This window comes from Coregonus lavaretus (genome assembly GCF_964263955.1).
Source record: "Coregonus lavaretus genome assembly, chromosome: 34".
NCBI lineage: Eukaryota > Metazoa > Chordata > Actinopteri > Salmoniformes > Salmonidae > Coregonus > Coregonus lavaretus.
This window is the reverse complement of record NC_140021.1, coordinates 27,644,171-27,661,808: the sequence shown is the minus strand read 5'-3', so window position 1 is coordinate 27,661,808 and position 17,638 is coordinate 27,644,171. Positions and strand designations below refer to the sequence as shown.

The window sequence follows — 17,638 nt, the reverse complement described above, 5'->3', positions numbered from 1 at the left end:
AGATTCTTCAAAGTAGCCACCCTTTGCCTTGATGACAGTTTTGTCCACTCTTGGCATTGCCAGATTTCCTCCAGACGTGACACTTGGTTTTCAGGCCAAAGAGTTGGTTTCTTGGTTTCATCAGACCAGAGAATCTTGTTTCTCATGGTCTGAGAGTCCTTTAGGTGCCTTTTGGCAAACTCCAAGTGGGCTGTCATGTGCCTTTGTCTGAGGAGTGGCTTCTGTCTGGCCACTCTACCATAAAGGCCTGATTGGTGGAGTGCTGTAAAGATGGTTGTCCTTCTGGAAGGTTCTCCCATCTCCACAGAGGAACTCTGAAGCTCTGTCAGAGTGACCAAGGCCCTTCTCCCCCGATTGCAGAGTTTGGCCGGGCGGCCAGCTCTAGGAAGACTCTTGGTGGTTGCAAACTTCTTCCATTTCAGAATGATCGAGGCCACTGTGTTCTTGGGGACCTTCAATGCTGCAGACATTTTTTGGTACCCTTCCCCAGATCTGTGCCGTGACACAATCCTGTCTCGGAGCTCTACTGACAATTCTTTCGACATCATGGCTTGGTTTTTGCTCTGACATGCACTGTCAACTGTGGGACCTTATATAGACAGGTGTGTGCCTTTCCAAATCATGAATTTACCACAGATGGACTCCAATCAAGTTGTAGAAACATCTCAAGGATGATCAATGGAAACAGGATGCACCTGAGCTCAATTTCAAGTCTCATAGCAAAAAATGTTAGTTTTTTCTAAATTAACAAACATTTATAAAAACATGTTTTCGCTTTCTCATTATGGTGTATTGTGTGTAGATATATATATATATATTTTTTTTTTTACATCATTTTAGAGGCTGTATCGTAACAAAATGTGGAAAAACGGAAGAGGTCTGAATACTTTCCGAATGCACTGTATATCTGAGAGATATAAGAAAGATCAGGAAACATATTATTATTATTATTATTATTATTATTATTATTATTTAAACTATTATTATTGGCACTAAATAGTCTCCATGTATACTTCCATTCATTTTTTTAACTGGTACCGGGGCACCTTCAGACAAGTCTTGTGAGGCCTGTGGGCATCCTAGAGCAAAACAACAGACCTGAACATGTTCGCGAGAGTCTCACCTTTTCATATTAGTGTGTAGCCCAAACTGTTCAGACGCTACAGACAGAAGTTGGCAGATCAGCTGTAGTGACTTCAGACAAGTCCCAAGACGCTTGTGGGGGCAAAACTGAGAATATCATTGTGTTCGTGAGATTCATCTTTCAATAGAGGGGTCGTAAAAGTTCGGACGTTACAGACGATTTTGTGAGAAGACCGATGTTTGCATTGTTTCATGGTCTGACACCGCTTTAGCTCTGTCACCTTTCACCGCAGATGAGGAAGTGTGACATTGGCGGATGTGGTGGATTGAGACGCATCCAATGCAAAAAAACAGATATCTCTAGCTTAAAATAACTGATTTATTTATTATGCCAATTACATTTCTTCAGGGGCACAGACATCGACTCTCGGGGGATATTAAGGCCCTGTAGGAGAGGAGTTTTGCGTGGGGAAACACTGTGGAACTCAAAGCCCTGTTACTCCACTGCTGCAGTCCCTTAATTGATGCCTTGGTTTAGAATTTCAAGCTGCACTTTGCCACATCATCGCAGAGGTGCTCGAAATCTCTTTCTCTTCTGAGAAAAACAACTGTGGGCAGACTCACAGGTGTGCAGCCACTACCAGTCACCTGACAATTAGGATGGAGATCAAAGGAGGTGGTTTTGATGATGGCGGTGGTGACGACAGTGATGATGATGATGGTGATGACATCAATGGTGATGATACATATCTGATGACAAAGCTGACAATGATCATGTGTCAACCAGACAGACAGGAAACCAGACAAAGTCTGTGGGGATGTTCTCATCACTCCCTTCACTGAGTTGGGGGATTAGGGAGATTCTGCCAACACAGATTCAGTTTAGCCCTAATCATGATGACAGTGATGACAATGGTGACTTCAAAAGAGCAGTAGAAATACCAGCAGCAATGTCAACAACGCGACAGAAGCCATGAAAAGGATAAATTAAGAGGATGTTCAGATGTCAGGATGACCCAATTTGGACGCGTCACGGCCTCTGAACCTTCCTGTACGGAACGCTTTACAACCACGCATCATCTCCTTGATGGTAGAGAGACTGACGTAATCAAACATATTTTCATCAGGCATCAAGTGCTACGAAGGGGAGAAATAGAGGGAAGGAGGGAGGGAAAATGCTAACTGAAGAGGAGATGGAAAGACCAGAATAAAAGGATAGATGAGAACATGACAGGTAAAGAAGAGGGTAAGTGAGAGAGATCTGAAAGATGGACGACAGAGCGAACAGAAAAAGGTGAGGCGGATAAGAAGAGGGCATTGTGTGAAATGGAAACGTTTTGATACAGAGAGGAGACAGGAACAGACAGTAACAGAGAGAGAGAGAGAGAGAGAGAGAGAGAGCCCCAGGACAACAACACAATTAGACCCAACCAAATCATGAGAAAACAAAAAGAGAATTACTTGACACATTGGAAAGAATTAACAAAAAAACAGACCAAACTAGAATTTGGCCCAAAACAGAGAGTACACAGTGGCAGAATACCTGACCACTGGGACTGACCCAAACTTAAGGAAAGCTTTGACTATGTACAGACTCAGTGAACGTAGTCTTGCTATTGAGAAAGGCCGCCGTAGGCAGACCTGGCTCTCAAGAGAAGACAGGCTATGTGCACACTGCCCACAAAATGAGGTGGAAACTGAGCTGCACTTCATAACCTCCTGCCAAATGTATGACCATATTAGAGACACATATTTCCCTCAGAATACACAGACCCACAAAGAATTTGAAAACAAATCCAATTTTGATAAACTCCCATATCTATTGGGTGAAATACCAGTGTGCAATCACAGCAGCAAGATTTGTGACCTGTTGCCACAAGAAAAGGGCAACCAGTGAAGAACAAACACCATTGTAAATACAACCCATATTTATGTTTATTTATTTTCCCATTTGTACTTTAACTATTTGCGCATCATTACAACACTGTATACAGTGGGGGAAAAAAAGTATTTAGTCAGCCACCAATTGTGCAAGTTCTCCCACTTAAAAAGATGAGAGAGGCCTGTAATTTTCATCATAGGTACACGTCAACTATGACAGACAAATTGAGAATTTGTTTTCCAGAAAATCACATTGTAGGATATTTAATGAATTTATTTGCAAATTATGGTGGAAAATAAGTATTTGGTCACCTACAAACAAGCAAGAATTCTGGCTCTCACAGACCTGTAACTTCTTCTTTAAGAGGCTCCTCTGTCCTCCACTCGTTACCTGTATTAATGGCACCTGTTTGAACTTGTTATCAGTATAAAAGACACCTGTCCACAACATCAAACAGTCACACTCCAAACCCCACTATGGCCAAGACCAAAGAGCTGTCAAAGGACACCAGAAACAAAATTGTAGACCTGCACCAGGCTGGGAAGACTGAATCTGCAATAGGTAAGCAGCTTGGTTTGAAGAAATCAACTGTGGGAGCAATTATTAGGAAATGGAAGACATACAAGACCACTGATAATCTCCCTCGATCTGGGGCTCCACGCAAGATCTCACCCCGTGGGGTCAAAATGATCACAAGAACGGTGAGCAAAAATCCCAGAACCACACGGGGTGACCTAGTGAATGACCTGCAGAGAGCTGGGACCAAAGTAACAAAGCCTACCATCAGTAACACACTACGCCGCCAGGGACTCAAATCCTGCAGTGCCAGACGTGTCCCCCTGCTTAAGCCAGTACATGTCCAGGCCCATCTGAAGTTTGCTAGAGTGCATTTGGATGATCCAGAAGAGGATTGGGAGAATGTCATATGGTCAGATGAAACCAAAATAGAACTTTTTGGTAAAAACTCAACTCGTCGTGTTTGGAGGACAAAGAATGCTGAGTTGCATCCAAAGAACACCATACCTACTGTGAAGCATGGGGGTGGAAACATCATGCTTTGGGACTGTTTTTCTGCAAAGGAAATAATGAATGGGGCCATGTATCGTGAGATTTTGAGTGAAAACCTCCTATCAGCAAGGGCATTGAAGATGAAACGTGGCTGGGTCTTTCAGCATGATAATGATCCCAAACACACCGCCCGGGCAACGAAGGAGTGGCTTCGTAAGAAGCATTTCAAGGTCCTGGAGTGGCCTAGCCAGTCTCCAGATCTCAACCCCATAGAAAATCTTTGGAGGGAGTTGAAAGTCCGTGTTGCCCAGCGACAGCCCCAAAACATCACTGCTCTAAAGGAGATCTGCATGGAGGAATGGGCCAAAATACCAGCAACAGTGTGTGAAAACCTTGTGAAGACTTACAGAAAACGTTTGACCTGTGTCATTGCCAACAAAGGGTATATAACAAAGTATTGAGAAACTTTTGTTATTGACCAAATACTTATTTTCCACCATAATTTGCAAATAAATTCATTAAAAATCCTACAATGTGATTTTCTGGATTTTTTTTCCCTCATTTTGTCTGTCATAGTTGACGTGTACCTATGATGAAAATTACAGGCCTCTCTCATCTTTTTAAGTGGGAGAACTTGCACAATTGGTGGCTGACTGAATACTTTTTTCCCCCACTGTATATACATAATATGACATTTGAAATGTCTTTATTCTTTTGGAACTGCTGAGTGTAATGATTACTGTTAATATTTACAGTTTATTTCACTTTTGTTTACTAATCTACTTCACTTGCTTTGGCAATGTTAACATATGTTTCCCATGACAATGAAGCCCTTAAATTGAAATTGAATTTGAATTGAGAGAGAGAGAGACAGAGAGAGACAGAGACAGACAGAGACAGAGAGAGACAGAGACAGACAGAGAGAGACAGAGAGAGACAGTGAGAGAAACAAGAGAGAATCATGAAGAGGAGACAGAACGATATAAAGAGGGAGAGAAAATAAAAGAGAAAGAAAAATCACTCACAGAGCGAAGGTACAGAGAAAAAGCACCAGAGAGGAGGAGGGAGATAGATGTGGTATTTATCGGCTGGCTGCATGCTCTCGTTTACACCCCGGCGCGCCACGGTAAGGCATGTGGGTGCACGGGGATGCAGCTTTCGACTACCGTGGGCCCATGAGAGCAAGAGTAATTGATGGTGAGAATTACACCAGCCTTTCCTGTGGATGTCTGCTCAATGAGCGGGGCCCTGCCGAGGACCCAGCGGAGTCATGTTTCACACCAGCTCTCAGGCCCGGACAGCTATGTGGCTGCTGAAGCACCTACTCCATCACTCGGCACTAGCTGGCGAAAACACAAACGCCAGTGAGGAACCAAACTGTATGAAAGTAGTGCCAAACCATGCCACTATAATCACTACTGGAGAAGAAGACTGATCAAATATATTCCTCTTCCTAATCAATACAGAAGAGCAAAGAGCACTTAACATTCACTTTAGCATTCCCACCCAATTGGTTATTAATGTTCTGGTTAGGGATGTGATTTTAAAACTACACAGTGCAGACTGATCCATTCCACTCCAATATTAGTACATCATGGCCCATATGTCTAAAGGATCTTAGAATATTATTAAGAATGTCTTAAAATGAATCGAAAAAGGTATTAAGAAAATAATGCATAACAGTGCTTGGGGTAATTTTTAGCAACATGGTTACTTAATTGCTAGGAAAGCATAGGTGCCTCATGCACACAATTGTTTACTTTGACCACTGAGGTACCGGCTGGGTAGTCATTCCTTTTAATACAAGGCCACAAGGCTTTGATGCCGCTTCAAAATTTGGCAAATGTTTTCATACATGTCCTAGTGGGAGCATGGTATAATTTCTAGGGTTAGTAGGCCTACAGTAGATGCTACATAGAAGATAGGCTAACTGATACACAATCGGGCAGTAGTTTACGAGTTGGTCGTGTTCTTCGTTTAAGGTGATGGTCTTCCAACTGTGCTGTAATTCGTTCACACTGGTATGGAGTGTTTGCTGCTCCACTTCTCCAGATGGTCTATTTTAGCCTGACGAGGCTGGCATGGTCGCTGCACCATACGTCTGTTCCCATGGCCGCTTGGCTAACGCACAAGCCTTTGGCTTGGCACAGACCTGTGGCAGAGTAGGCCTGCCGGAAACTAAAACAGGAAGAGCCAACATGGGTGCAGGAAACACAAATAGGACTTGGCAACACTATCTTAAAGCCCATTTCAAGCTAGTACTAACATTATATTAACTACGAAACCAGCCTGTGTTAGCACTGGGCGCCAAAAGACTGCTCAAAGACTAACCTAACGTAGTAGGCGTAAAAGAAACGCCTGAGCGGAGTTCCCACATCCGATTGTCAGTGGAAAAGGAAGCTAGATTGAATTAGCTCTATCCCTGAAAACCGGATGCATCCGGTTGATGGCAAATCCACTAAGGGTGCTCAAAGACTAACACAATTGGTGACTATCTCTGACAGGTCTCTTATTCCTTCTTTTAACATACATATCTTTCTTTTCATTATTTTATTTCATGATTTGGGGCTATACTGATTTGGGGCTATGCTGAGGGGATGGATAAACATCTGAACCACTAGAATTAGAACTACAATCCAGCACACCAGGCCCTGCCACAAACAGATATCAGATCAAGAAAATATACTGAACAAAAATATAAACACAACATGTAAAAGTGTTGGTCCCATGTTTCATGAGATTAAATAAAAGATCCCAGAAATTTTCCATACGCACACAAATCGTATTTCTTTCTAATTCTGTGCACAAATGTGTTACATCCCTGTTAGTGAGCATTTCTCCTTTGCCAAGATAATCCATCCACCTGACAGATGTGGCATATCAAGAATCTGATTAAACAGCATGATTATTACGCAGCATCATTTGATGCACAATGCATCATACCAGCCCTATTTTGAAAGTGATATATCTTGGAAACTTGAATGCTGACATGCAAAACATTTTGGGACTATATCAACAATAGAATAATGAAAAAAAATACCAAAATACCGTTTTTGGGTGGAGTTTTCCTTTAACCTCAGCTAGGCAAATCCCTTTCTTACCTAGTACAGTTGCAACTACCACACTATTTTGATTTCAAGTAAAAGTCAGATATAACAGGGAAGCACTACTTCTTCCCAACTCAGGTAGCATGTGGGTCGAGCGGGTTAGCTTTAAGCGGCTTTAGGAAAGCAAGAGCAAACAGCCCCATGATTAACGACTACTCACTGCACACACAGGGAGGACCGTGGTGGACGGATGAGCTGGCCACGGATACAGGAAACCGCGAGTCGAGGAGCCCTCATGGCGTCCGTGGAGGTCACGCCTGGGCACTAGGCCAGGGCATGCAGCCCTTGGGCCAGGCCAGTAACAGGTGGTACCTACTCCTCTCTCTCTCCACAGGCAGGCCATGTACCACCAGACTGGAAGGGATATCTCCACTCCGATCTCTCACCCACGCACCCAATGGATGGCGCTCCTCCTGCCACGGCGAGAACACTGCTTCCTGTGCAGCCTACACCGCTTCCTGTTTACCTGTTAGCATGCTAGTGCTTCAAGTAGCGTTCAGAACTGACCATGTAGTCTTCTACTCTGCAATTTTTTTTTTTACTAACAGGGCATTCAATGTCACTGTTTCTACGATCTCAACACAGGGAGAACAAAGCATGTTTTGATTCATGATATTAGATTCAACCTGCAATGCCAGGGATAACAATGCAATAAAATGGGCTTTCTTTCCCCTGGAGAAGCACAGCACACAGCAATTGTCTGGGGCCGGAGCAGGAGATGGGGGCGACGACAGCACAAACATTTACAGGGCGGCTGAGAAATGTGCGGAGGCTGCACTCTTCACTCATCACTCCCACCCCATATATTCAACCCCACACAATCTCTATCCCACTGGCCCTTTGGGGGGGTCAAACATATTCTGTCCAGTCTCCATCTCCAACAACCGCCACATCTGATGAAATAACACTAACATAACGTTAACACAACTGCCACAAAACGATTATCAAGTATGCTTAGTACACACTTTCCATATGTGTGGTTCATATATGCAAAGTTCATATGTATGGTTCATCTTGCCACTGTGCTGTCAAGCCTTTATAAGTGATGGGCATTGAATACAGGGTCATGGTGAGCAAGGTCAGGCCATGGCCATGTTGCTCTATGGTGATGTTGTGTACTGCAGTGGGAATAGAGACTACATTTCCCTGGGGCGTGTCATTGTGGGAGTGCATCTCAGGGTTGACAGAGGCAAACACAACTCGATTCCTCTAGAGACAAAACAAGTGAATTTAAAAGGGGTGATTCACAAGGCGGCAGGCAGCTCTCATTTTGAGAAGTCATTTGAGATGCCACCGGCAGGGTTTGTTTGTAGTCTGCTGCTCAGCGAGTATTCCAAGATTGTCAGCTCATTCAACCATGTCACGTACAAGATCAAACTATCAGATAGATAGTTGGTATTGAGGGTCCTCTGCAGGTTTTTTTGTAAAGTCAAAATAAAAAACACAAGCGTAAGACAGCACCTGGGCATGAATGGAAGTTGTGGATTCAGGTGAAATCTACTCTTAAGGGATACTGAGTAGGGAGGGTGTCCAATCAAAAACCCATATTTTGACCAATGGGTAAAGTGAATTGTGTTAATTGCGTAGATAATCCTCTAAGAAAAACAATGGTCCAAACCTCATGTCTATCATAATCCGCATAAAATTGATTTGAGTTTTTAACCCTTGTAGGAAGGGCAAAATTAGGGTGACAAATCAATGGCCATAGAAAAAAAAAAGTGGTCAAAAATAAGAAACATTGCACAGCATTGTCAGCTATGCTGGATGCTGTGCGAGAATAAAGGCTACCTGACAGGCTCACTTTCCCACTGAACTCATCTTTCTTCTCGAATCAGCAGGACATAAAACAATATAGGAGGTAAGATAGATATCAATTTTGAGACATAGTATTTTCATATTTTAGTATATGGTTTTATATTAATGATGAATTCCTGCTATTTTTCGAAGATTTTTCACAAAAACAAGCGTATCTCTGAAATGTCAACATAGCACATAGCATACCGCAAGCGTTTTATTTTCATACCTTCAGTTTGTGTCATGCTAATTTAGCTTTTTGCGACCCGCGGAAAAAACTTTGAAGACGACCACCACAACACTTAAAATCCTTAAAGTTGCTTCGAGAAAGCTGCACCGCTCTGTCAAGAGAGCTCAGTGCTTATTATCTGGTCTTGGTTAAACGTATTTTATAACATTAGGAAGTGAAATTTCATCACCAAAGTACATTTTTCACCCACTCTGAGCAGAGTTGGTGGACACTCTATACTGAGCAATCAATTCAATCAAGTGTTCATTTCTGTATTTATGCAGTAGCATTATAACATACTTGTATTATTCCCTTAGTGAAATACAAACATGGAAATGTATTGGGTATGTCAGGTGTCTAAGTAAATGTTAGGGCCGGGATGATACCAGTATAGCGATAATTGTTAGTATCGTGGCAAGGAAACAAAACACGGATTTAACTTATTTAGGAAAACAGCCCTAATGTTAGAAACAAACATAATTATGTTGTTCCAGTCACATTTGTTTATTTTTCAAGATATATCACACAATATTTTACATACAGCAGGATTTTAAAGGACCAAAGAGTTTGTCTGCTTCGTGTTCTTTTTTTCGATGGATTGAAATACTGGTATCGTCACAGCCCTAGTAAATGTGGGTACAACATTTTTTGGGGGTACATTTCCAAATCCTTGCATAGGAAGCTGACTGAGCAAACACACCTGTTGTGCCATCTGTGATATAAACTGAAGGTTTGTATGGACTGAGAAGGAACACTAAAATAGCAGAAACAGCGAGGGAGCTGAAGACCACCTTGTGTTGGTGGAAGTGTGTGGGTGTACTCATCCTAGCAGGGACCGGGCACACGCACACGCCAACCTGCTTTGCAATGTCAGTGAATTGACGTGTGCGATGCCCAAGCCCACACACCCGCACGCACACACACACGTCAATTCACTGACACTACTGCACCTGGATGCTGTCACTGAAAGATTGTTGCACACCACCAACCCTACACATTTGAATTGATCACCAGTGAGAGAACGCACTGCTTTCTGTTCAGAAATGAATGCGAAGGGGAATCGAAAAGAGTGTAACCGACCACCATTGCAAAGCAGGTTGGTTTTACAAAGTTCAGGGCTTGGGCAAGTTCAGGCACGCCCCACAGGGAGACAGGATATATGGAACTGCCCATTCATCACAGTGCATTGTCTTCAGCTATTGTCATGCAGTAAGATGGTGCAGTAAGATGCAGTAATATGGTGTGTGTGTGTGTACAACCCTGCACAAGTTCTGGAGTGAGTATTTTCATGAGAACCCATCTATCAATGATCATGCTTGGGATTTTTGTTATTTGTTTACTCATTTGGTCCCATTGCAACATACAGTTGCGGCCAAATATATTGGCACCCTTGCACTTTTCTTATAGGGAATTATATTTATTCTAAAATAAGCTGAAATAGAAAGAAATACACTTTTGGTCTCCATATCAAGTACTAGCTCTGGGGTGCCAATAAATGTGTCCATGCCATTTGTTTTTATTTTCTAAATAAAAAAATGGTAAACTTAAGTTTACAAAAATATAATTGGTTCTGCAATGTTGAAAAATCCAATAACAATTTCAACTTATTTTAAAAGAAATAGGGAATTATTTAAGAACATTTACAAGGGTGCCAATATATTTGGCCTCAACTGTATATGGAACATACTGACAGCCTGCTTTCTAATGCAGATAGTGAACAATTCTCTGAAGGCTCTAACCAGCGACCGCTCAGCCAACATTCCAACTTCTAACTACATCAACCTTGAGAACCTTTTTGTGTGAAAGACCCACTGTACATTACAATGGTAGCCCACATAGCACAGGGATCTGTATTAAGTTGCCTTGTTTTATCAAAGTTGGAGCAAAGCCGCAGTTATCCAATGCTTACTTTTTACTCCAAATCCACTTTTCATTACCTGTGGATATCTATCGGAAAAGAAAGCCCATCTTTGAAACACAACAGTTCATCCCTTGGTAAGACTTTGATCTTGTACGTGAGCGCTAAAACTTCTCCCTGAAATGAAATGGTGGAAAACCGAGTTTGCTCTCCCAGGACTAGAGCCCTGCATGGGCATGGATTTTATGCCCGAGCCCTACCCATGCCCATGCCCGCGACATTCAGGCCCTATAGAGCCTCACAGTGGAGGTGTCATAATACCCATAAAACCTTTGTAGTTTTGCATGATATCGACTTTGATGCTAATTAGCATATTTGAATCAGAGTAAATGGAGCCGAATATCTTGATAAACGTCACCTTGTCCTAGAGAGATTTACACCGTTATCAAAATTTCACACCAGGGTAAGCCTACACGAAACGCAGCCCTTATTTTAAGCGTTTCTAAAATCCCCTATTGGAAAAATGAATGGTGGAAAAACAATTGGAACCATTTCCCTGTTTGACCGCTAGGTTTTATGGGTATTATGACTCATATTGTGGTACTCTGACCTGTTTGGAAGCCAGTTGTCAAAAATGTCCTCTAATTTCATCACTTTCGAAGAAGTGACAAAGTTCAGCTCAGTCAAATTAAGTCTCAATCAATATCAGTCAGGTTCAATCTCAATGTGAATCAGCCAAGAGCAGAATTAAACTAAGCTAATATTTATAGGAGCTCTACTGTCCTTTGCCAGTTAGCAAATTACAACAGGTCAGAGTGTGCAATGAGCTAGAATGGATGACTTGGCAGATCACAAAAGCCATTTGAACACTTATCGCTTAACAAGACATGTTCTAATCTAAAAAGGTAGTAATACAATGAAAGGTTTACAGTTTTATGAGGGATTGAGCAGGAACCGTGACAGACAACATAACATGATCCCTTTAAGGGCTGAAATCGATTGCTGAATCATGTATTGAAGCCAGGATGCGTGCTAGACAAGCTTTTAAATAAATAATACATGGAGCGCACCTCATCCAAGTCGGTGTATTATTGCGTTGTGTGTGTACGGTATGTGTGTCTCATACAACATGTGTTGAACACACAGGCATGCATGTACAGTGCCTTGCAAAAGTATTCATCCCCCTTGGTGTTTTTCCTATTTTGTTGCATTACAACCTTTAATTTAAATTGATTTTTATTTGGATTTCATGTAATGGACACACACAAAATAGTCCAAATTGGTGAAGTGAAATAAAAAAAAATACTTGTTTCAAAAAAATAAAAAAATAAAATAACAGAAAAGTGGTGTAAGCATATGTATTCACCCCCTTTGCTATGAAGCCCCTAAATAAGATATGGTTCAACCAATTACCTTCAGAAGTCATATAATTAGTTAAATAAAGTCCACCTGTGTGCAATCTAAGTGTCACATGATCTCAGGATATATACACCTGTTCTGAAAGGCCCCAGAGTCTGCAACACCACTAAGCAAGGGGCACCACCAAGCAAGCGGCACCATGAAGACCAAGGAGCTCTCCAAACAGGTCAGGGACAAAGTTGCGGAGAAGTACAGATCAGGGTTGGGTTATAAAAAAATATCAGAAACTTTTAACATCCCACGGAGCACCATTAAATCCATTATTAAAAAATTGAAAGAATATGGAACCACAACAAACCTGCCAAGAGAGGGCCGCCCACCAAAACTCACAGACCAGGCAAGGAGGGCATTAATCAGAGGCAACAAAGGCACCAAAGATAACCCTGAAGGAGCTGCAAAGCTCCACAGCGGAGATTGGAGTATCTGTCCATAGGACCAGTTTAAGCCGTACACTCCACAGAGCTGGGCTTTACGGAAGAGTGGCCAGAAAAAAAGCCATTGCTTAAAGACAAAAATAAGCAAACACATTTGGTGTTCACCAAAAAGCATGTGGGAGACTCCCCAAACATATGGAAGAAGGTATTCTGGTCAGATGAGACTAAAATTGAGCTTTTTGGCCATCAAGGAAAACGCTTTGTCTGGCGCAAACCCAACACCTCTCATCACCCCGAGCACACTATCCCCACAGTGAAGCATGGTGATGGCAGCATCATGCTGTGGGGATGTTTTTCATCGGCAGGGACTGGGAAACTGGTCAGAATTTAAGGAATGATGGATGGCACTAAATACAGGGAGATTCTTGAGGGAAACCTGTTTCAGTCTTCCAGAGATTTAAGACTGGGACGGAGGTTCACCTTCCAGCAGGACAATGACCCTAAGCATACTGCTAAAGCAACACTCAAGTGGTTTAAGGGGAAACATTTAAATGTCTTGGAATGGCCTAGTCAAAGCCCAGACCTCAATGCAATTGAGAATCTGTGGTATGACTTAAAGATTGCTGTACACCAGCAGAACCCATCCAACTTGAAGGAGCTGGAGCAGTTTTGCCTTGAAGAATGGGCAAAAATCCCAGTGACTAGATGTGCCAAGCTTATAGAGACTTACCCCAAGATACTTGCAGCTGTAAAAGGTGGCTCTACAAAGTATTGACTTTGGGGGGGTGAATAGTTATGCACGCTCAAGTTTTTCAAGTGTTTTTTTGTCTTATTTCTTGTTTGTTTCACAAGAAAAAATATTTTGCATCTTCAAAGTAGTAGGCATGTTGTGTAAATCAAATTATACAAACCCCCCAAAATTCAATTTTAATTCCAGCTTGTAAGGCAACAAAATAGAAAAATGCCAAGGGGGGTGAATACTTTCGCAAGCCACTGTAGGTCCCAATGTATACGTCAATATTTATGTAATGTAAATAGCATAGGGTGTGTGTGTGTGTTTTGAATGTTCCTCTGTGTGTGTGTGGTAGTAGGGTAGGGTGCGTTTCCCATGTTATATCATACGGCAGCTGGCTCTCTGGGCTGTGCAAGTGTGTGTGTGGCTCTGTTCGCGGGCAAAGGCTTGGTGCTGGGGGATTTAGAGGGTTCAGGAAGAGTTTTACTGAGCAAATGGGGGACACTGACCAAGACATCGCCATAGACCAGAGAGAGGAGAGACTTGCTCTTAAGATAATATAGCGAACTTAAAGGATTACGCAAGCATGCTTCTGAGGAATCTGTTCCACATCCAGGGTAACATTGGGAGGGGAAGAAAAGTGTTGCTGTGGCCAAAACAGTAACATCGCACGGCAACAGAACTGTAACACTTCAAACACTCAGTGCAGTATTTGTTCCAAACTAGTACAAAACAGGCAACATCCCAGTGGTGGTTTGCTAATTAATATCTAATGTGCTGCAGATGTTGTCTACCACAAGCCAGCAAAATAATAATTCTAAACCCATTGATCGCTCGAGAGCAAAACTATGCATAGTTTAGATCAAGTAATAGTTTGTGGTTTAGGTTCAAATTAAAATGCAAAAGGTCGTAGAACCACAACCTCTAGAGAGCTTGGCCGACCAGGGATCAAGACCTTGAGGACTACCGGTTACTAGGGATCAAGACCTTGAGGACTACCGGTTACTAGGGATCAAGACCTTGAGGACTACCGGTTACTAGGGATCAAGACCTTGAGGACTTTACTGACTTTGGTTTGATTCACTTCAATTCCTTTTACCACAACTCCATGATAACCTTGGCAAAAATGTCTTTGCGTAGAAGGGGAATTTACCTTACTCTCTATCACAGTGAGTGTCAACAAATTAGCTTAAAATATAGACTCAGGGATATGACGTAGATGCACAGAGTAAACATCATAGTGGGTCAATTTGTGCAACAACTAACACTGTTGAAGCGCGAGGGTAGATTTCTCCGCTGTTATGGTCCCATACCTACCATGCTGTAACAGCGTGAAGCGAAACTGTGCACATGCGCAGATACTGTGTGTGACTGAGTGATAGCGAAGTCTTGCATCTCGCTCATTGCAATATCTGCAGTGCTGCATGTTTTATTTAGCTTAGTCTACTTTTAAGAACATGGATATGGAGCCGACTGTCCTTTCTTGAGTTGGACTGGGCAATTTGAGACACCCCAACTTGCCGCAGTGCATCTCTGGCAATTTCCAACAATTATCACAACGGCTAATTTATCTTGGTGACAGCCAAGAAATGCTACAGCCCTGCACACAAGGTCATTACCCGGAGATTGCCAGCTAATGTGTTTACTCACGTCTTGCCAAACACCCCCCACCCCACCCATAAAAAGTAATTAAGGTTCTCCGCAACACAATTACACTCATGGGAATAGAACTAAAAACTGCATACAGCCCTGTAACACTGTAATGTACAAAGTATATTACGTTAGTAGCCCAGGTCTATGGTCCCCTTGATGAAAGAGGCGTTGCATGGCCTCTGAGGCTTCTGCTTCATCGAGGTCACTTTGGATATGGCTTGAGGTGGTAGCCATGGTCATAATGCATGGCTATTGGCTGCCTTCTAAATGCCAATACCCTTAGGTCATACCTAATTGCTAGGCTATAGCTCCATAATGCTAATGCCTATGCCTAACTATTGATCGCTGACAGGAGCGAGCAGGTGTTGGTGCATGGTTGCTGAAGTGTTGTTGTTTTTTTCTAAGCAGCCTAATAATGGTTTCTGCCAGGGGCTGATTTGTTTTATTTTCCATTTTCCCTAAGAATGAAGTGGTTAGTCCCGTTTTAGCTGTTGTTTGAGTTAGTTTGCTTCCTTTCCCATCGACCTCCCTTGCCAGAAGGCACTGCGGGCAGGTTGTATCAATCCTTATTTGGATGGATTGCATTTCTTCATAAGGAAGCCCGTCTTGTTTGTTTTGCACTCTCTCTGGCATTTTTCCATTTCCTTGCTTTCCCCCCTCATCATTGGACTGGGACGATCCGACTAGTGGCTACGATTTCTTAAAGTGAGGTCTGTCTCTATTCCCAGGGAAAGACAAGCTCTCCAGTGATAATCATGTGAGCGAAGCTTTAAAGACGCCGCCTAAACGCAGCTTGATGATGGCCTGCCAAACAAATGTGCAGTAATAAACATTTCACTGGCAATCTCTTCTTCTCCTCCAATCTGGGCTCACGTCAAGCTCATCTGACTGATGCACCGCCAAGGGGCGACGGAGTGAAGATGGACTTGTTTATTTTGTGGTAAGAGACTGGGGTGAACTAATAACCAGATCTCTCTCAGACCTCAAAATAGACTCTAGGCCAGGGCTCTCCAACACTGTAGGTTTTCGCTCCAACGGTAATCTAATGCACCTGATTCTAATAATTAGCTGGTTGATAAACTGAATCAGGATAGTTACAACTGGGGTTGGAGTGAAAACCTACAGGGTTGGAGTGAATACCTAGAGGGTTGGAGTGACAACCTACAGGGTTGGAGTGACAACCTACAGGGTTGGAGTGACAACCTACAGGGTTGGAGTGACAACCTACAGGGTTGGAGTGAAAACCTACATGGTTGGAGTGAAAACCTACATGGTTGGAGTGACAACCTACAGGGTTGGAGTGACAACCTACAGGGTTGGAGTGACAACCTACAGGGTTGGAGTGACAACCTACAGGGTTGGAGTGAAAACCTACAGGGTTGGAGTGAAAACCTACAGGGTTGGAGTGAAAACCTACAGGGTTGGAGTGAAAACCTACAGGGTTGGAGAGCCCTGCTCTAGGCGCTCCCGCTGTAAGCAGGTGAACTGCTTTACAAAAAGGGAAAGTTCACTCTTTTTGTTCATGCAAACTTTCCACTTAGGCCTACCTAAGGTGTTTTCATTTCATCTAAACAAGATTTTAAAGGTTGTTGGCTGGTTATTTAGTCATGCCCAGCATCTTCTGGCTAGCATTTTTTAAGCATATAGCAATGCAAGTAGAAATGGTAAGAATCACCTAAAAGTGCACTCAAAAGCATTTAAAAAAGTGATCTATCCCTTTAATGCAGTGTTGGCAACGCAATGGTATGGAGATAGTAGGGGGACATTTTGACAGCGTAAAAAGTGGTTGTTATTGTCAAAGCACAGCAAGTCACTTTAAATACTACAAAAAGCAAGTTTGAAATGCACGGAAATAAACAATTACACAACTGAATTATGCAGCTTATCTGCACCATTGCATTTTATGTGTGCATAAATGATCACTGCTCAATGTGGATATTTTGAAATAAATCCTACTATAAATACAAATATTTGTGGTGGAATAACACCACAACTATTGTTGGCCTAACATTGGAGCAACTTTGTCTTTGTGTTCATATCAAATGTCCTTTTTGGGGATACTGGAAGTGTAAGAGCACTGAAGGGTCCAGTGACTAACTACACTTTAAAAGAGGCTCTCTGCGATTCCTATACATGTTTTATAAAAATATATATATATATATATATATATATATTTCTGATTCTAGGAGAATATAACATATACATTAAAAACCTTATGAGCTTAGTGCAACTGTCGTACCCCATCAGAACCCAAAATATAAGCAGATTTATGCCACTGTTTGTAAACAATGTAATTGTAAACAAACACTGTATAGCCTCAAAACATGGTTAAACTATCATTTTGATCACATGGATGGTCAGTCCATCTATAACTCTGTCTATGAATTTGAGAGTGGTTACATTTCTCCAGCCCCACCCCTCAGCTCTTTACCAAAATAGAGGCAGGGTGACCTGCGACCGCTTTGTTAATGTTTTGTTTGAACAGCATATTGCCCCTT

The 17,638-nt window shown here is 42.3% G+C and overlaps 1 protein-coding gene across 1 annotated transcript in view; it reads right to left on the bottom strand.

Annotated features, from left to right (window-relative positions):
* Positions 1-17,638, bottom strand: part of fars2 (phenylalanyl-tRNA synthetase 2, mitochondrial) — a 129,636-nt gene that overhangs the window by 107,389 nt on the left and 4,609 nt on the right. The gene's annotated exons all lie outside the window — the stretch shown is intronic.